The sequence below is a fragment of the Octodon degus genome, unplaced genomic scaffold (assembly GCF_000260255.1).
Source record: "Octodon degus isolate 3935 unplaced genomic scaffold, OctDeg1.0 scaffold00312, whole genome shotgun sequence".
Classification (NCBI taxonomy): Eukaryota; Metazoa; Chordata; class Mammalia; order Rodentia; family Octodontidae; genus Octodon; species Octodon degus.
The window spans coordinates 693,562-710,889 of record NW_004524888.1 but is presented as its reverse complement, the minus strand read 5'-3'; the positions used below and the strand labels follow the sequence as shown (position 1 = coordinate 710,889).

Below are 17,328 nucleotides of genomic sequence, written 5' to 3'. Positions count from 1 at the left end.
CACACACACACACACACACACACACACACACACACACACTTGTTCTTTGACCTGTTTCCCATTTGGTCCAAATGCCACAGTGGTCTGACCCCTCTGTCTGCCAATTCCTGTCTATGAGCAAAGTCAGCCTGAACTGTATGCTCAACCCTCCTGTCCACTCCTTCAGACAACAAGTCTGATGCAGCTTTGCTGAAAGTCTCCTCAGCAGTCCAACCATAGCTCTGTGCCACAAAGTAGCGCACACATTCTGGAGTAGAGCTCTGTGACTGGAGCTCTGAGGGCCAGAAATTTTTCTTTGGGACTAAGTGACCACTGCAAATGAGCACCACACAGACCAAACAGTGAGCACAAATTTCACTGAAAACATATCTTTACTGAGTTGTGTGGTTTTCCTCAATTGTCTCAGCCCTCTGTGGCTGAATCTTATCTCTGGAGTGAACCAGGGCCTGGCCACAATGTCCATCCTTCAGCTTGTTCGTGGATTCTGAGAACGTTTTACCCAGGCAGCAGATGGTAGAGGAAGCCAGCCAGGCCAAAGCACAGGCTGCACACTCCCTACCTGTACAGGTAAGCTCTGCGCTTCCATCTCTCTTCACCCATCCTTCACTGGGAACACCTGGCTGCTCCACAGGCCCGTGGACATCACACTGAGCAAGCTCTCCACTTCTGGCAAAGCCCCCCACCTTTGGAGAGCATTGAGGTGCATGAGGGGCGTTCAGAGAGGTGGTCAGGAGCACAGAAGTTGGTCTTGGGACAGACCTTGATTGTGGCCCCATCCTCCTTCCATCTGGGGCAAAGACAGGCTACTGTGGGGAGCTGGTGTAGCAGGGTCCACAGGTGGCCTCACTACAGCCAAGAAAAGGAAGGCCAGTGAGAGAAGAGGGAGGGTACTGCATGGAGGCACAGACACCCCCAGCAGAGCATGGCTGGTGGGCTATGGACTGCCTGAACCAACACTGGGAACCACAAAGACTCCATGGAAGCCACGGGTCTCCCAGAGGGCCAACACACCAACCTGTACCCTGTGAAGCCTCTGCCAGGGCCTGGGCCTCACCCAGGCCACAGGAGACACCAGGCCTCTCCTCCTAACAGAATGACCACAAGGCTAGCTAACCACAGTTCCCCACAGCCCTGGCACATGCTATCCAGCAGCTCTACCCTTTGTGACCACCATACCCCCAAGAAACCAGGACAGACACAAGTCTCCCCAGCTGTGTGTGAGGCTGGTCCCAGAGCACTTGGGCCAGCCCAGCAGGCCTGACCTGGGCCCATGCCACCCTATACTCAGCCAGGAAACAGAAGTGCTCTCAGGATTTAAGGGGCTAAGGGCAGGGTGCTGGGCCCAGGGCGCAAGACTTTGATATTAGGAGCTAGGGTCACAGCTGGTCATAGCAGGCCTTCCTAGGAGGCTGGAGGAGAGATGCATCCACAAGTCCACAACCAACCCTGTGGAGTAAACTGATGGCAAGGTGGGACCCAACCAAGTAAAGGAGGGGAAAGCAGACCAGAGGGCCCTTTCCATGACAAGGACGCTGCCCATCTGTGCTGCCTGGTGAGGCTGAGAGGTGAGCTAGGATCTGGCTCCTGCATTTGACTGTAATCTACTCCAACAGAGTATACAGCTGGTGACAACCACACCAGGCCTGTCAGCCTGCCACCCACTGTCCTCCTACTTTCACATGGCCAGAGGATGCCACACAGGCCAATGACTGGCGGGCTGGCCAGCCAACACAGGCTGTGTACGAAGGTCAGCGCAGCCTGTGTTCCAGCAACCTCGCTAACTTCCTCAGGAACCGATGTGTGTCCCTCATTCAGGCACACTGCTGACCAGTTCAGAGTCCTGAGCTGATGGGCTGCACCCTCAGCACAACCTCCTGGCTTCTGGTCCACACACCTGCCCAGGAGGCCATCACATCCCAGCTGGCCCTGGGGGATACAGCTGACAGGACCAGCCAGGGCTGCACCTTCACTCCATGAGAAATGCCTTAAACAACCTGCTGCCCAGGCCTCAGGGCAGGGCTTCCTGTGCACGAGAAGTCTATAGGCTATGAGAGATGACTTATGACCAAGAAGAAGTGGGCACTGGATGGGGCCTCGACTCTCCACACCCAGGAGAGGACAGAAATACAGGTGAGGCACCCCGTGTACATGACGTCAGCTCAGACAACAGAAAAGCTGGTTGGGAAGCAGACAGGCAAACAGTGACAGCACTGGGAGCTGGGCACAGGGCACGTGGCTATCTTATTTCCAAACAGAGGCTTTAAAGTTTGCAGGATCAACGTAGAACTGAGGAATAAGGAGGGAAAGGGAGGGGAGGGGAGGAGAACAGGACAGGAAAGGATACACACAGCCTCTTCCACTCTGTGGGATGGCATATGAGGTCCCTTCCACCTGCAGCCTCACACATGGGCTGAGTCCCAGCCCACACTGCACCCCCTCTTCCACGGCACAGGTATCCTTAAGGAAGACCACTTAATTAAAGCCAAAGACAGGCTGGGAGTGATACACATCCAGTCCCAAAAGGAGAATTCTCCACAAGGGAAGTAAAAGGGGTCAACTCCCCACAATGCACAGCCACACCTTAGAGAAGCATTAATCTGTAGTTAGGAAGCTTAACAGAGGCCTGTCGCTCAGAGGGAAATGCTGAAATGGAGGACCAGGAAACACGTGAGCCCCAGACTCAAATGCTGAGGCAGGCCATCCATGGCAGTGACCAGCCCTGTCTGCAGTGCACTGAACAATGGGAACCAGGGTGTCAGTGGGCACAGACCATTCTGGGGGAACAATTGTGAGAAAGAAACCTTCCTTGTTGGGGCCACCCACCTGAGGGCAGGGGCCTGGCAGATGGCTCAGTGGAATAAGCACTTCCCTGGCAAGCGCAAGGGTCTGAGTTCAATCCCAGTTCATGGGAACACATCTGAGGGCACCTGCCTCAGATAAGAGAGTACACAGAGCCCATCCCATGTGGCCTTCGCTCCTACCCAAGGCAGTGAGTGATGGGCTAAGGGTCCAGGCCCTTAGCATGGCTCAGGCCAGGGTGAAGCTCTGTGCAGTCACTGGGCAGCGGGCCTGCTCTCCCAGACCAGGCTGGACCCCAGCAAAGCTGCCCAACCCACTAAAGTTCTAGATATCAACCATGACATAGGTGCCTGACAACTTGCTGCACTCTTCTAGAATGGGTCAACAGGGAGACCCATATGAGGGGTAACTGTGGCAGAGCAGTCAGCTTTAGACAACAGACCCACTGGACTGGGGATGTCCTCGCCCTGACCTGTTCTTTGCCTTGGACAAGGAGCCTACAGATAATGAGCAGGAAGGGCCACAGTGGAGGAGACCCTCACTATATCCTCCAGGAAACCTGGATGTATTTCCTCATACAGAAGTAGTTGATTCAACCCTCAGACCATTACTGCTCCAGCAAGCCATGAAAACAGGGAGACAGGGCTAACAAGATAGCTCGGTGGACTAAAGTGCTTGTTTAGGCAAGCTTAGGCAAGTGCAGGAACCTTGGTTCAATCCCCAGCACCACATGCCTTGTCAGCCCTGCCCCTAGGAAGGGCTGAACCAGCCAGAGTCATGTGGCGGATGCTCATATGCTTGTGATCCCAGAGCTGGGGAGGCTGAAAACAGGAGGATCACTACAAGTCCAAGCTGCATAGTAAGACCCTGTAATAACCAAGTACATTAAAAAAATAATAATAATAATAAAAAAGGAAGCAAACTCTTGGGCACAAGATCCAGGAAGACAAACCCCCAGTAGAGCATTCCACTGTGGAAACCCTTCCTGAGGGCCTGCCCTGAGTGGACACTTGAGGTGGTAGAGCCCCATGGGCAGAAGTTAGGTGGCCATACTCCACAAATGGCCATACCACATACCTGGCTTCTAGAAAGGGGGGCTCCGCCCTCTGGCCATGACCCTAAAGGGACACCTAAAGATAGATTTGGACAGCACCACTGCCAAAAGTCAGCGAGATTAACATAGTTCAACCCCCAAGGACATCTCCCACAGGGGCGAGGGAAGGCCTGTGGAATTCTTCTTAGACAGCTACAGAGGCTGGTGGTGGGGTCATCCATCCACTATGGCTTGGATTCAGGAGGCTACATTTCACTCCACATAGAATCCAAAGGTTCAGGGCACTCTATCACGGTCTTTACGAAAAACACGGTGAATGCTGCCATTGAATGCCATCCAGCAGAAGGCAGGCTCATGAAAACACTACAGTGTGTCCTTGTCCATCTTAGTCACTGGATCCAGCACCTGCAACTGCTGGGCTCTTCCCCAAAGTCAAACTGACCATGAGAGGTACACATCTTTAGCAGCTTGAGAACACTGAGGCAGCCATAAGAGCGTAACCTAAAAGATACTCAAGGGATTTGGGGAGATAGCTCATGGAATAAGTGCAAAGCTCCTGAGTTCAATCCCTGGTACCAAAAAAAAAAAAAAAAAAAAAAAAAAAAAAAAGATACTCAAAAAAGACAACTTCCAAAACTGCTTCAGAAAATAGCAAGAACCATGCCTGGGGTGACTGTGCTTGCAGTAAGGGGAACATTCTGAGGGCAAGAAAGATTAATGGCAATGTGCCTTTACTGTAATAAAGCCCTTTAAATTTAAACAGTCACCATATTTTCGGATCTCACATCAGACATATATATGAGGTTAATTATTACTTAAAACAAGGTTAGTCACACAGAGGCAGACTAAGTGCACACTAGATTTCAGGTACAACTGTCATTTTTTAAAAATACCTTTAAGTCCCATGAATAATTTTATACTGCTTATGTTTAAGATATTTGAAGTATAACTTATTAAAACTAATCCTATCTGCTCTGACTATACTTTTAATGAGGCTGTGACACTGGAACGACATATGTGGATTACACTACTTTTGCACAGGACAGTGCTGCTACAGCTTTGGCATCAAGCAGCAAGGTAGGAGCTGAGACGCTGAGCAGAACTTCAGCAACCTAACAGGGCTGGAAAGACAAAAATCAAAAATTTGGGCCCAGAGCTTATCAAAGACGAAAGGCTTTGGTAAATACACAGGCCTTCGGAAATGCTAACCACTAAAGCGGCAGATAAAACATTCCATGAGGAGACGGCAGCTCTCGCAAAGGCTGGAGCACAGCTTCAAATCAGCTCAATTCCAGGTTGGATCACGATGATCTGCTCTTATATGCACTGACTCCCAAAACCAAAAGTGAATCTAGTCTAGAGAGAAATCATCCAGAGCTTCACATTTCTCCATAATATTTTTTCTCCATAATTTTTAAACACACCAATAAAAACTGACCAGGCAGACAAAGAGACAAGAACAACAACAACAACAAGAAGTCAAACAGTAACAACACACGCCTAGATGATCTAAATATTTTAGTTATCAGACAGACTTTAATTCCTGGAATGAGTGTGGTCAAGAAAATAGAAAGATGAAACCTTTCAGGGGCTGGGGAGATGGCTCAGTAGAATAAGCGCTTCCCTGGCAAGCGCAAAGGCCTGAGTTCAATCTCAGGCTCCGCCAAAAAAAATAAAGAAAAGAGGCTAACTTTTAGATCCTTCGGTTCGTGAGCATGATGACTAGGTGTTCATGCTTTATGCATGAAATATACCTCCCTAAAACCTTGTTACGACGTGGGCACATTACCCATCTGACGTGAAATAACCTTTCACCACAATTGAAATCTATGAAACAAAAGTCAAATGTAAATTTAGAACTAAAAACTAAAATTAGCAACTCAATAAACAATAACACCTCAATTCACAAACCCTTCTGTTTACAAACAATTCAGTTCACAAACAAAAGCAGTAAGCAAAATGGAAGTCAGGAAAAAAAAAAAATGGAAGTCAGTCTTGCTTCCATTGGCAAGCTTCACATCACGTTGACAAACATGACCACAGCCATCTTCCCCCCACACACACACACCCAGTCACCTTCTCCAAAACTGTAAAGCAAACTGAGTTCAGAAACCAAGGTGCTGCTATGTAGGTTTAACAGAAGACTATGGAGTAATACCTTTAATGCTGGAGAGGAAAAAAAAAAGCTAACTTTACATTCTGCAAAAATATTCTTCAAATAAGAATAACCGTGGAGGGCCAGTGAGATAGCTCAGTGGAGTAAGCACCTGCTTATGCAAGCACAGGGACTAGGGTTTGATCCCGGGCACCAAATGCAGCGCCAGCCCTGCCCCCGCTCTTGGGCAGGCCGAGCCGGGCACTGAGTCTGGGCATGGTGGCACATACCTGTAATCCCAGCACTGGGGAGGCTTAAAACAGAAGGATCACTACAAGTCTGAGCTGCACAGTGAGACCATGTACGAAATACATAAAAAATAAATAAATGAAAATGGTCCAGACAAACACATCATCCCTGACAAACAGGTATAAATGAAAAACAAAGGGTAAAACTCCAAATAAAAGAGAAAATTATCTCAGATCAAACTGCTGAGAAAAACAGAAAGCAAGGGGAAAGGCAGATGGGTTATTCTCTTAATATTGACTATATAAGGAAACAATAAAATGACATGTGACACATAAAATGGGCAGGGTGGGGCTGGAGAGATGGCTCAGTGGAACACGTGCTTCCCTGGCAAGCACAAGGGTTTGAATTCAATCCCTGGTTCTGGAAAAAAAAAAAAAAAAAAAAGGCTAAGATGGTAAATTTTGGGCCAGGGAGATGGCTCAGTGGAATAAGCGCTTCCATGGCAAGCACAGGGGCCTGAGTTCAATCCCCGATTCCGCAATAAATAAATAAATAAATTAATTAATTAATTAAAAAAAATGGACAGGGTTCAATTACCTAATGACATCACAAATAGTAGGGAGGAGTGGGTAAACAGTGTTAAATGTCCTAAGATCCTTGCTTTGCTCAGAATGTGGTAAAAGAGCTAGTTTTTATCAAAGATTAATAACTCGAGGACACACATTGGAATCTCCAGCATTGTTTCATAAAAAAATTTATGAAACAATGGATAACAAACTCTCTAAGTACAAAATCCAAATTTCCTAGAGCACAAGGAGCCAAGAATGCTTTAATTATAGGACAGACACATTTGTGAACATATTTTTGTTAAAATTATTATTTCATGCAAAGTATGCAATTGAATGATGACCCAAAGCTACAAAGATGAAAAACAAAATGAAATGAAGTGAAACGACAGATGAAAGAAGCACAGCCTTGCAGAGCCAGCTACCCCAATTATCCTGCTCTTCTACACTGTTTGGCTTTCGAGCCAGGCCTCCCTAGAATGAGCAAATGAGCAGCGAATAAGTGAATGAGTGAGAGTAAGCAGAAAATGAATGGAGAATGACTGGAGAACGAGTGAGAATGAGTGAGTGAGCAAATGAATAAAGGTGCCGAGAGAGGGAATGACTGAGTGCGTGGAGGGAATGATGGAGCGTGGAGCTGAGGCTGAGGCCTCCTGGGAGACAACTCCATGGGACCCCTTGGGAGGCGGGAGTTCTGGTCAATACTCAGTCCCAGCTGTCTCCTTCCTCTGGGCACTGCCTGGGACACACAGGGGAAGGCCCTGCACACAGGAACTTGGACATTCAGGAGGCTCCACATTCCTGCCCCAGCATGCATCACACATCATGCTCCATCTCATGTCACATGCCATGGATCATGTGCCACACATGCTTCACACACTAAGTCATTTCAACACATATCACATCACGTAGGACATGGCACATCATTCCACAGCCTTAAGTCACATATCTTGTCACACATCATACATGTCGCACCCAACACACATGTCATGCTCACATTTCATGTCACACTTAACATATCACAAACCACACACAACATACTTGGCATAGCAGGTCATGTCACAAACCACATCACATGTCACACAGCACATCATATCATGGCCTCCTTGATGATGATAAGGACCCTTCTTGTAGGAAGACGTGGCAACATCAGTGCTCACAGGACCCTCCCCTGAGGGGCGATGTAAGGTGAGCAGGGCAGCCTGCCCAAGGCCACCTGGCCCAGCCTGGCTGCAAGTGTGGCCAGACACTAGGCCCCCCTCTCCACAATGCAGATTTGTCCCCTCTGGAGCACAGCCTTGGGAGCACCCCCCAAGGGTGAGTTGTCCTCAGCACCACCACCCTGCACACTCCAGAGCCTGGGGAAGTGGAGGGAGCAAATGAAGACCAGAAAGACCAAGATGTCCCCAACTAAGGGCTCAGGAAAGGGCTGGCTGGCAGGTCTCTGCCCTCCAACCCCACGGCCTACCTGAGTCCACAGGACACACAGAGCTGCAAGAGATGGTATCCCTTGTGCAGCCGTTCTGTCTGCACACCCGGTGGTGCATGGGTTGGGAGTGGGCAAACGGACCAGCATATCCTGACTCTGAGGTGGATCTATCTTCGTCAGGTGGTGACACAGCTGAGGCACCAAATTCCTGCCTGTGGCTGCTTGCCACCCACTGCCAGCCACACTCTGCCTGGACCTTGCTCCCACCTGGGATGGAGCTGGACCATGGTCAATTGCTCCAAGCCCTCCCATTTGGAAAATTACCGGGAGTAAGGAAAGCTTCCTAAAGGTCCTGAATGCCATGGTTTCACAGATGAGCCACAGCGTCATCGGCCAAATCACTAGGACACAGCCCCAGCCCCAGCTGGGTGACTGCCACACTATTAAAGGGATAGTGGCCCACCACACACATGCATACGCACATGCAGGTCACATGCAGAGAACACTGGAGAAGAACAGCCAGCAAATGGCATGACACAAAGAGGTGAAAGCTTGCTGTGACCCAGACGACAAGAGCATGGGTAGTTCTTTCTATAAAAACATTCTTCCTCTATTATTTTTAAAATATTTCTCAGAATATAAAGCAAGTACATGTCAGGCAATGTTAATACAAAAATGCCACTTCCAGCTAAAAGAGCCCATTCCTGCTGGGCACCGTGAGAGAGCTACACAATGCCTGCAAAGCCTGCGCTCACCTAGGAATGTCACCTCTGGCTTCTCCGAAGGGAAACCATCCAAAGCCACACTACTTGTGCATCTTCTCTGAGAATCAACGCTGTATTAATTATAATAGCAGCAGAAACCAAACACCAAAGGGCCCGGCGGAGATGACACAGCATTCCACAGCCCCTGGTCCAGGAGGAAGGCAGTGGGCAGAAGGGCTCAGAGCTGTCTGCATGAACTTCACATGCTTGAGAGCAAAACCAGGGCCACACACCGCAGCTACACCCGCAGACATCCATGCTCTTCTCCTTTCCATCTCCCCAGTTCTCTGTGACCTGCAAGACTTCACAAAACTAAAAGCAGCAAGCCAGCAGCGTCTTCCCCCGTCCACCACCATGCAGCCAGGTTTGGGTCCAGCCCGAGACCCAGGCTGTGCAGCACAGCAGAGTGCTTACAGCAAGGCTATTTCCATTTCCAGGACAAGGTTACTATGGAGTTTAATCCCTCAAGTGCTCCCTTTGGCATCTGTTCTATAAATGGCTTTGGAATCTGCTCAGATATTCACTGGAGACAGAATTACCACTCCAAACGCCTCTCCCTCCCTCCGTCTCTGCCACCTGTGGGGCTCTTCCTTGAGGGGCTGCTCAATCACACTAAGCAGACGTTGAGCCCCACTGCACGCAGAGAGCAAGGGTCACCAACGGCAGAAAAGCCCCAGTCCAGGTAGGGGACAGCAGCAGACAAGCAAGGGGCAAGCCCACCGCTGTGCTGCCCAGGCACATTAAGTGAGCTTGGTATTAGAGCAAGAGAAAGGCGTACAGGAGACCTGGGTAATCCGTGACGGCGCAGCTGTGGCAGAGTGTACAATTCACCAGACACCTCAACTTGCCTGGCTGTTTCAAGATTTCCCTGGTGTCTTAGTTACTTTTCTCTCATTGCTGGGACAAAATACTCAACACCCAAAAGTAAGGAAGAAAAGCTTATTTAGCTCACAGTTTATGGAGGTTTCAGTCCATAATCAACTGGCTCCAAGGCAGGGTGGCAAGGCACAGGGGCAGCTGTTCATGGTGGCAGAAGACAGCAAAAGCAAGGACCAAAAAATGCGGGGAGAAGCAAGCCTCTTTTCCTCTTGCTATCCACGCACACCACCTCACTGCTTTCCTCTTCCACAAGCTCAGGATGTTTACCAAGTGAGGCCCCAGCCCCCTACCCCCCTGTGGAGTCACTCAGTTAAGCTTCTAAACTTCTCAGTTCTTAAATTCACAAAGATGTATCAACCATTACACCTGGTTACAAGTTAAGTGCCCCAGTCAGCTTGTGGAAGGGCTCCTCTCCCCCTGGGTTTGGCAGCCAGTGCATTTCCTTCTGGAGGCAGCCTCTCTGGTCTAGGGAGGGCCTGGCAAGGAGTGGGCACTATGTGCTGCTCCGGGCCCCCCTCAACAGTCCTCCTCACTCAGCAGGTGAAAAGCTGGAGTTTTCCATGAGTGATCAAGACAGAATGCAACTCTCTCCCCCACCCGACCCATGTCATGTCCCTGGACACCAGCCTCTTGTCATTCAGGATTCAGCACACCCAGTCACTGCCACAGCACATGCCCAAAGGAAGAGGCAGAGGAGGAGTCAAGGAAGGCCCAAGGACAAAGGCACACAGCAAGGTGGACATACGGACACATCCACTAGCTCCCAGGATGTGCCCTGCCCACTACACCAGCCATGTGGCCACCACCCTCCCTGGCATGCCAGGGGCCAGCACAGGGCAGCCAGGTGGGCCTACAGTCTCCTGTGAGCTCCAGACAAGGAGAGGGCCAAGGCAAGTAGCACTTTGCCTGTGGCACCATGGCCAGGGCAGACATGGGTCAGGGAACGTCTCTAGTACTCTCAGTCCTCACACATTTGGTCACTGCAGGTGACACAGAAGTGTCTATCACACTCCTTTTTCTTCTTGCTCCGTCAGCCAAAGCACCATAGCAATAGGAGCTCATAGAGACAGCTATGAAACCAAGAAATAAGGCCCTTTGATGGGGTCTATACTGTCCCCACAGAGATCAAGCCCACAGGGCCCTGGAAAGGGACAGGAAGAGCTCTGAGCAGCGGTGGTGCTCTGGTAAGTCCCACCCTCCACAGCATCCACTTCCCCACCCATAAAGTGGGTCACAGGCAGAACCCCACACAATCAAATCTTGGCCCAAGCCACATGAGTTCTATGGCAGTCATCCCACAGCTCAGCCCCACCCTGCCCTCCTTGTCATCTACATCCATCCATTTCTAGGGCTGCCCAGGTCCTCTGACATATCTGGGACCCAAAAAGGGTGACCCACGTCACCCTCCGAGGCCCCACGCTCACAGATGGCACACGAACACTGGGAGCCCCCAGCACGAGGTTTCTCCAGTGCCACCCCAGCTCTGTGCCATTCGGCAAACGTCAACACAAAAGATAAAATAAAATCCCTCGACAGTGCCAAAAATACTTCCCCATGGGATGAAGCTCTGCAGGCGCCAGCCTCACAGCAGCAACTGTTGCTATGGAGACCAGGCTCTAGACAGGGCGCAGGGAGGCCAGAGGGACAGAGAAAGGCAAGAGGGACAAAGGGACAGAGAAAACACTGGCCAGTGGGGGGGGGGACAGACAAAGGGGCCAAGTGAGGTGAGGGGACTGGGGGGGACAGAGAGGGAGACACAGGGGTGGGTGGAGAGGAGTTCTCGGGGTGGCCTTCAGGGGCTCTCCTAGGTGACAAGGGCCTAAGGCAAAGCCTAGCCTGTCAATGACAACTGGCCTCCAAAACATAGGCCCCACTACATCAAGGGCCAGCCTTCCCTGCCCAGGGCTGACCTGTGCTGCTGTGACACTAAAGGATGCAGTGCTGAGCACATTTGGGTCCCAACCCTGCAAAGGGAAGCCCCCACAGGGACACACATTCTGTCCCTTCCCAGGTCCAGGGAAAACTGCCCAGCAGATAAAGCTGTGGGGCATTTGCTAAGCAAAAAAACCTGTGGCTGGATGGCCAGAGGGACACAGAGTCCCTACAGATGTCAGCACCTTGATGACTTCTGCCCAGAGGCCCAGAGTCTCCTCAGGAGCCACAGCACAGGCATCCTCTGATCCCCGTAGTGACGCACACATGGCGCATGTAAGTTCACTTGCACCCCGAGCCCTCGCACAGCCTGCAAGCAGCCCCAGGCCCCTGGGCCACATCACCAAGGCCTGCCTGACTGAGGTCCCTGTGCTCACCCCCTGCCCCTCTTGGTGCCTCCAGGAATCCCTCGACGCTGCTCTGAACCCCAGGGTGCTGAGGACTTACACACGTTCTCCAAGGACAGAATCCTCGCAGTCCTCTGGCACAGAGCAGTGCATCCCACGTGGGACCCTGCAGGCTCAGTGAGGAGCCCACAGCTTGCTTCTACAGAATCTCCCCATATCAGGCCTCTTAGGTTTCCCACAACAGTGTGCTAGGGAGCACAGAGCTTAGAATAGAGGCCTGGGAGCTGCTCAAAGTGGCTCACACCTGTAATCCCAGCGCTCTGGGAGGCTGAGGCAAGAGGATTCCAAGTTCAAATCCAGCTTAAACGACTTGGTAAAACCATCTCTTGAAAGGGGTTGGGGTAGGGAGGTGCAAGTCTGTGCAAAGCTCTGGCTCTAATTCCCAAGCACAGGGTGGGTGGTGGGAGGTGGAACCCCAAGTTCTCCAGACACCCACAGCCACGCCTCAGCCCCACACCGATGCCTGCTCTCCAGCCCAAGCCTGGCACTTCTGCCCCCAACTGCTCAGGTTACTACTCTCTCAGAAGCCACGGCACCTGAGGTCCCACAATGAGCATGCGCGGATACTCTGCATCTATGCAGCCTACAGGGCCTTCTGACCTCCACTGTCTGCCTCCCCGTCAGAACTTGAGCACCCAGTTTTTTTTTGGGGGGATGGGTTCCTACTGTCCCCTTCCTCTCCCACTCCAGCACCTTGTATGTAGCTGTCATACCTACGTCCCTAAACTCTATTTTCACACACTATCTCCCAAGAGCTTTCACTGGCTCCCTCGTACCCACAGAAAAGAAGGCAGTTAAAACACTCTAGGCCAGCCTCACTCTCAGCTCCTCCCTAGCACTCACCAGGGCAGCACCACTCCAGCTTGCCATCCCAGCACCCACTGCCAGGGCTGTGCCCAGGGCGCACATGGCTACAAGCCTTGTGCTGGGGGTCCTCCAGGCATCTCTCTTCTGCTGGCCTCCAGCCCCAGGCTGCTCTCCACGCTCTGCCTTTGAGGCTGGCCAGCTGGGACAACATCCAAGCCACTGCCTGGCTGTGGCAGCAACCATTACAAACTGGGCTTGCGACCATGCTCATTTACTTACTCAATTTCAGAGATACGGCCTGAGACTAGCCATGCTTGGAGAGGCTGGGGCAGATAGGGCAGGTTCCCTGCGGCTTCGGGAAAGTCCTTCCCCAGCCCTCCCCAGCTTCCCGAGCACCGAGTTCCATCTCCCTGCTCCTTACACCATCTTGCACAGCCCTGTCTACTCTTTCTCCAGCCCTGCCACCTTCCCATTATGAAGACCTTGAAGGTGACATCAGTCCACTGCATGTGTAAGACAAGCCCCAACCTCCCACTCCTCCACTCCATCGCATGCGGTGGCACTGTGGCTACATAATGTCATGTTGCAGTTAGGGAACAAGGACACCGACACCTTCCTTATTCTACCCCCGGTGCCCCAAGATTCGGTGAGCTTTCTCACCTACTCTGTGGCCCACCAGAGCTGTGTGGCCCCTGGTTTTAACTTGCATTTTTTTTTCTTTCAATGAAAGAAGGAGACATTCCCCCTTGGTGCCTGCTCTACACTATCTCCCACAGTTGCTGCTCCAAGGGAGAAGGACAATGCTCCGTAAAGGAGCCCCACCCTTCCCACCCTCTCCCTCCCAAGAGTGTCTGGCAGGCACTGTGAACATGCCCTGGTGTCCCTAAACCTGAGGAAGTTACCTGCCAACCTCACAGCAGTAGGCGGACCAGTATGCCACAGTGACTATTAGTCACCTTTCAGCCCTCCTAATTCATCCTCCATCAGGAAACCTACCCAGGCCTCCCACATGAGAAAGAAAGCAGACAGAAACATTCTGTCCACAGGGCCTCAATTGTGTTAGCACCCAGCCCTCTCCAGAAAGCAGCCCAGAGGGCTGCAAAAGTGGCTGGGCCTGCCAAGAAGAAAGGACCCCATGGGACAGGTGGGCCCTCCGCCAGGCTGCCTCAAAGGGCTTGTCATTCCCACGGAGGTGCCCTGGTAGGCAAAGCACAGTTGCCACACACACGCACAGAGCCTGATCGAGACCTGTAGCAATGTGCCCATGCACCTGAGGCAGGAAGCCCAGGCTCAGGCACCAGGCACAGGAGCCCAGGATGTGACCAGATACAGTGCTCGGTGTCTTGCCAATGGCTCGTGCCACATTAAGGACAGACCTCACTTTCCAAGCCCACCTTGTGCCAGGGCGAATCAGGAGGGTAAGACCCCAGCATGACCTTGGCTCGACCTGGTTCCCCAGGTAGGAAGTTGGCAGTGGGCTCTTGCTTGGCCCTGCCAGGTCCCAGGGCTCTGCCCTGGCCCTTGGTGAGCAGACACAAAGGGGTGCCTGAAAACCTATCTATTAACCTCTCAGGAAAGCAGTGGCAGGGCCAGGGACGTTCCAATGTCACCATCTCGCTCCCTGCTGTGAACAGAGCATGCCTTTGTCTCTCTATCATTGCTGTCATCAAATATTTACAGAGCCTGACAGGCCATTTCAGACAGGACAGTCTCAAGCCAAATGGGCTCTTTCCAGGGCAGGGGGAGGTGCAGGTGAGCAGTGGGTCTCAAACACTTCTCAAAGGGGGGAGAGGGAGAGGTGAGGCTCCTGCAGGGCGGCGCTGTCCCTATCCTCCACAGCACACCCCATGAGGACATGTGCCCAGGCCTACAGGCCAGGCAGACTCTGGCCCTGTACCCATGAGCCATGCCATAGGAAGGAAGTGGCAAAAGCTGAGGATCAGCGCATGATCCCCATTGGCAGAGGAGCCTGGAGCAGACTCCGGCCTCACCCCTGCCCAAGCCATCATGGAGGGAATGCACAGGGCCCAGAATGGGGGGCAACAGGCACCCTGAGCAGCACAGGAAGCCAGACCCAAGGCTGAGTCCCTGCCAGGCCACATTTGGCCTCCGCAAGATCAGAGGTGTCCCTGCGACTGCACCTTTGCTGGGAAAGGGGCTGTGCAAATGCCCGTTGCCCCAAGGGTCCAAAAACAAAGCCAAAGCCACTCCCCACCATCACTGTGTGGCTTGCTTTCCAACCCACAGCCTTAGAAAACACCACCTGTCCCTTTCCATTTTCAAACTTCTCTTACGTTTTCAATCTGCTTTAGCAACATCCATTTCCAGCCCTCTCCCCTCAGCTCACTTGGGGGTGCCCTGCTCGAAGTCACCTCAAGGATGCCTGTTCGCTTTAGTGTCTCATTTCACAAAGGACAAGGGCAGGTGACTGCAGAGGCCCTGCGGCCACTCCACCCAAATGCCATGAGGGCTCCCCCTCCTGTTCCAGTGAAGACTATGGCAGGGCTGCCATTCTCCATCTCCTTGTAAAGGCTAAGGAGTCAGATAGGATGGGGGCAGGGGCAGCCAGCACAGCAGAAGTCCCACCTAGAAGCCAGCTTGGACCCTATCTGAAGCCAGCAAGCTGGCTGTAGGATGAGGCAGAAGTCCCGTCTAATACTTTCTCCTGATGTCCCAACCAAGGTGACCTCCACTGCTGCAGGTCAGAGGTGCAGACTGGCAGAGACCTTCACAGTGCTCACCACATCCACAGGATTTGTGTGGCCTTGCACACAGCAGGAAAGAGGGGTATCAGGATGCTGGGTCCTCAGGCTCCTTGCACAGATTTGGTTGGTTCCTCATTGAGGACACAGATAGGGCCAGGTCTTCCTCTAGTCCTGTCACCTCCAGGAGTTGTTCAGCAGCACTTGGGGTTGACCAAAAGGCTCTGTAGTTACATTAGGGTGATTGTAGAGGTGCACAGGACTTCAGACTGGCAGGGAGAGGGGGCAGTTCAGAAAACCTGAGGCGTGGGAGGAGGCAAACTCCTATACACAGCCTCCTCCCTACTGGCCCCTCCCTCTCCCCTCTGCAGCTTTGTGCTCTGTATGATTCTTGCCCCAAGAAACAGCCAAATTCTCTCTGGGCAACATTCCACAGACCTGTCTGGGCAGATGTCAGTGCCCTTGCTGCTGCTGGCTGACCTGACATGAAAGCAAGCTGCCCAGGACCTGTGGCTGCCGGGGCCATGAGGCCATTGGACTCCCAGTGTATTCCCTAGCATGGGGGTCTCAGGTCCACACCAGGCAATATGGAGATGTCCAGGACCCTAGGCATGAGCCACCATGCAGGCAGCCTGGTGCCCAGCTGAGAAGCAGAGCCCTATGGAGTACAGGAATTGCCCACTGTTGCAGGCCCATACAGCACAGCCAGCCCTGGCCTGGCCTGGAGGGGTGCAGAAAGCCAGGTGAGGGCCGACCTAGGCATCTGCCCACCCAGCACCCTCCAGGGAGGGGATGGCAGACAGGGCTGGCCCAGGACCCCTCACACCATGGTCGGCAGGCCACACACTGCTAGGTGGGCTGCATGCGGATGAGGAGCCCTCAGAGGTCTGGGGATTCATGACCACAAGAATATAAAAGACACACAAGAATATTAAGACAAACAAGACAGGCCTGGACCAGAGAGGAGAGTGCCACATCAGATAAAGAAGATTCAGGGTCATTCCTCTTACATTAGGTTTGGGTGAAGGTCACGTCACCTTCCCTGGAAACAACCCTTAGTGATAGCTGTCCCTTTTGTCCATATGAAATCCAAGGCCAGCACACACCACCTTGATGAAGCAAGTTCAGAACCAGCAGGTGGGGGAAAACCTGGGTCTCCTTTTGCCCCTGTCCTGGGCACACAAGATAGCCCCTAAGTCCTGAGGAGCCCAGGTCCCCACTCAGAGACAGGAGATAGCTGGCAGTGGGATTCATGGCTGGTGCCCTCCAATGAACAGCTCATAGAGCCCCAAGAGAACCTTGAGTTTTGCAGCACCAAGACTCAAAGCAAGGGTGCAACCTGGATTCAGGGAGGAGGAGGCAGGCAGGTGCCCCTAAGCCCAGGATGGCCAGAGCTTGCATGTACCTCCTTGGGCTGCCCTGCCCCACTCAGCCGCTGCCCAGGCATGCGGACACTCTGCTGCCTCCTCAGTAGGAGGGTGGCGGGGGTGCTTCCAGGAGCTGCTCTGCCCCAGAGTGGGCCCGGTGATGGCAGCACAGCACCCAGCAGCACCAGACAGGCCCAGGTCCTGACACACAGACCACAGCCCAAGCCCTCAGAATGCCAGGCCCACAGGTTAAAGAACCGTGAGGATAAACTGGTGGA

At 52.4% G+C, this 17,328-nt stretch overlaps 1 protein-coding gene and 1 non-coding gene across 10 annotated transcripts in view; one reads left to right on the top strand and one right to left on the bottom strand.

The window, feature by feature from the left end:
* The window catches only part of Wnk2 (WNK lysine deficient protein kinase 2), a 132,887-nt gene that overhangs the window by 102,449 nt on the left and 13,110 nt on the right, over positions 1 to 17,328 (bottom strand). The window lies entirely within an intron of this gene.
* On the top strand, positions 5,551 to 5,652 carry LOC111814422. Its single transcript, XR_002819418.1, has one exon. It is a non-coding gene; the product is annotated as a small nucleolar RNA U13 (small nucleolar RNA).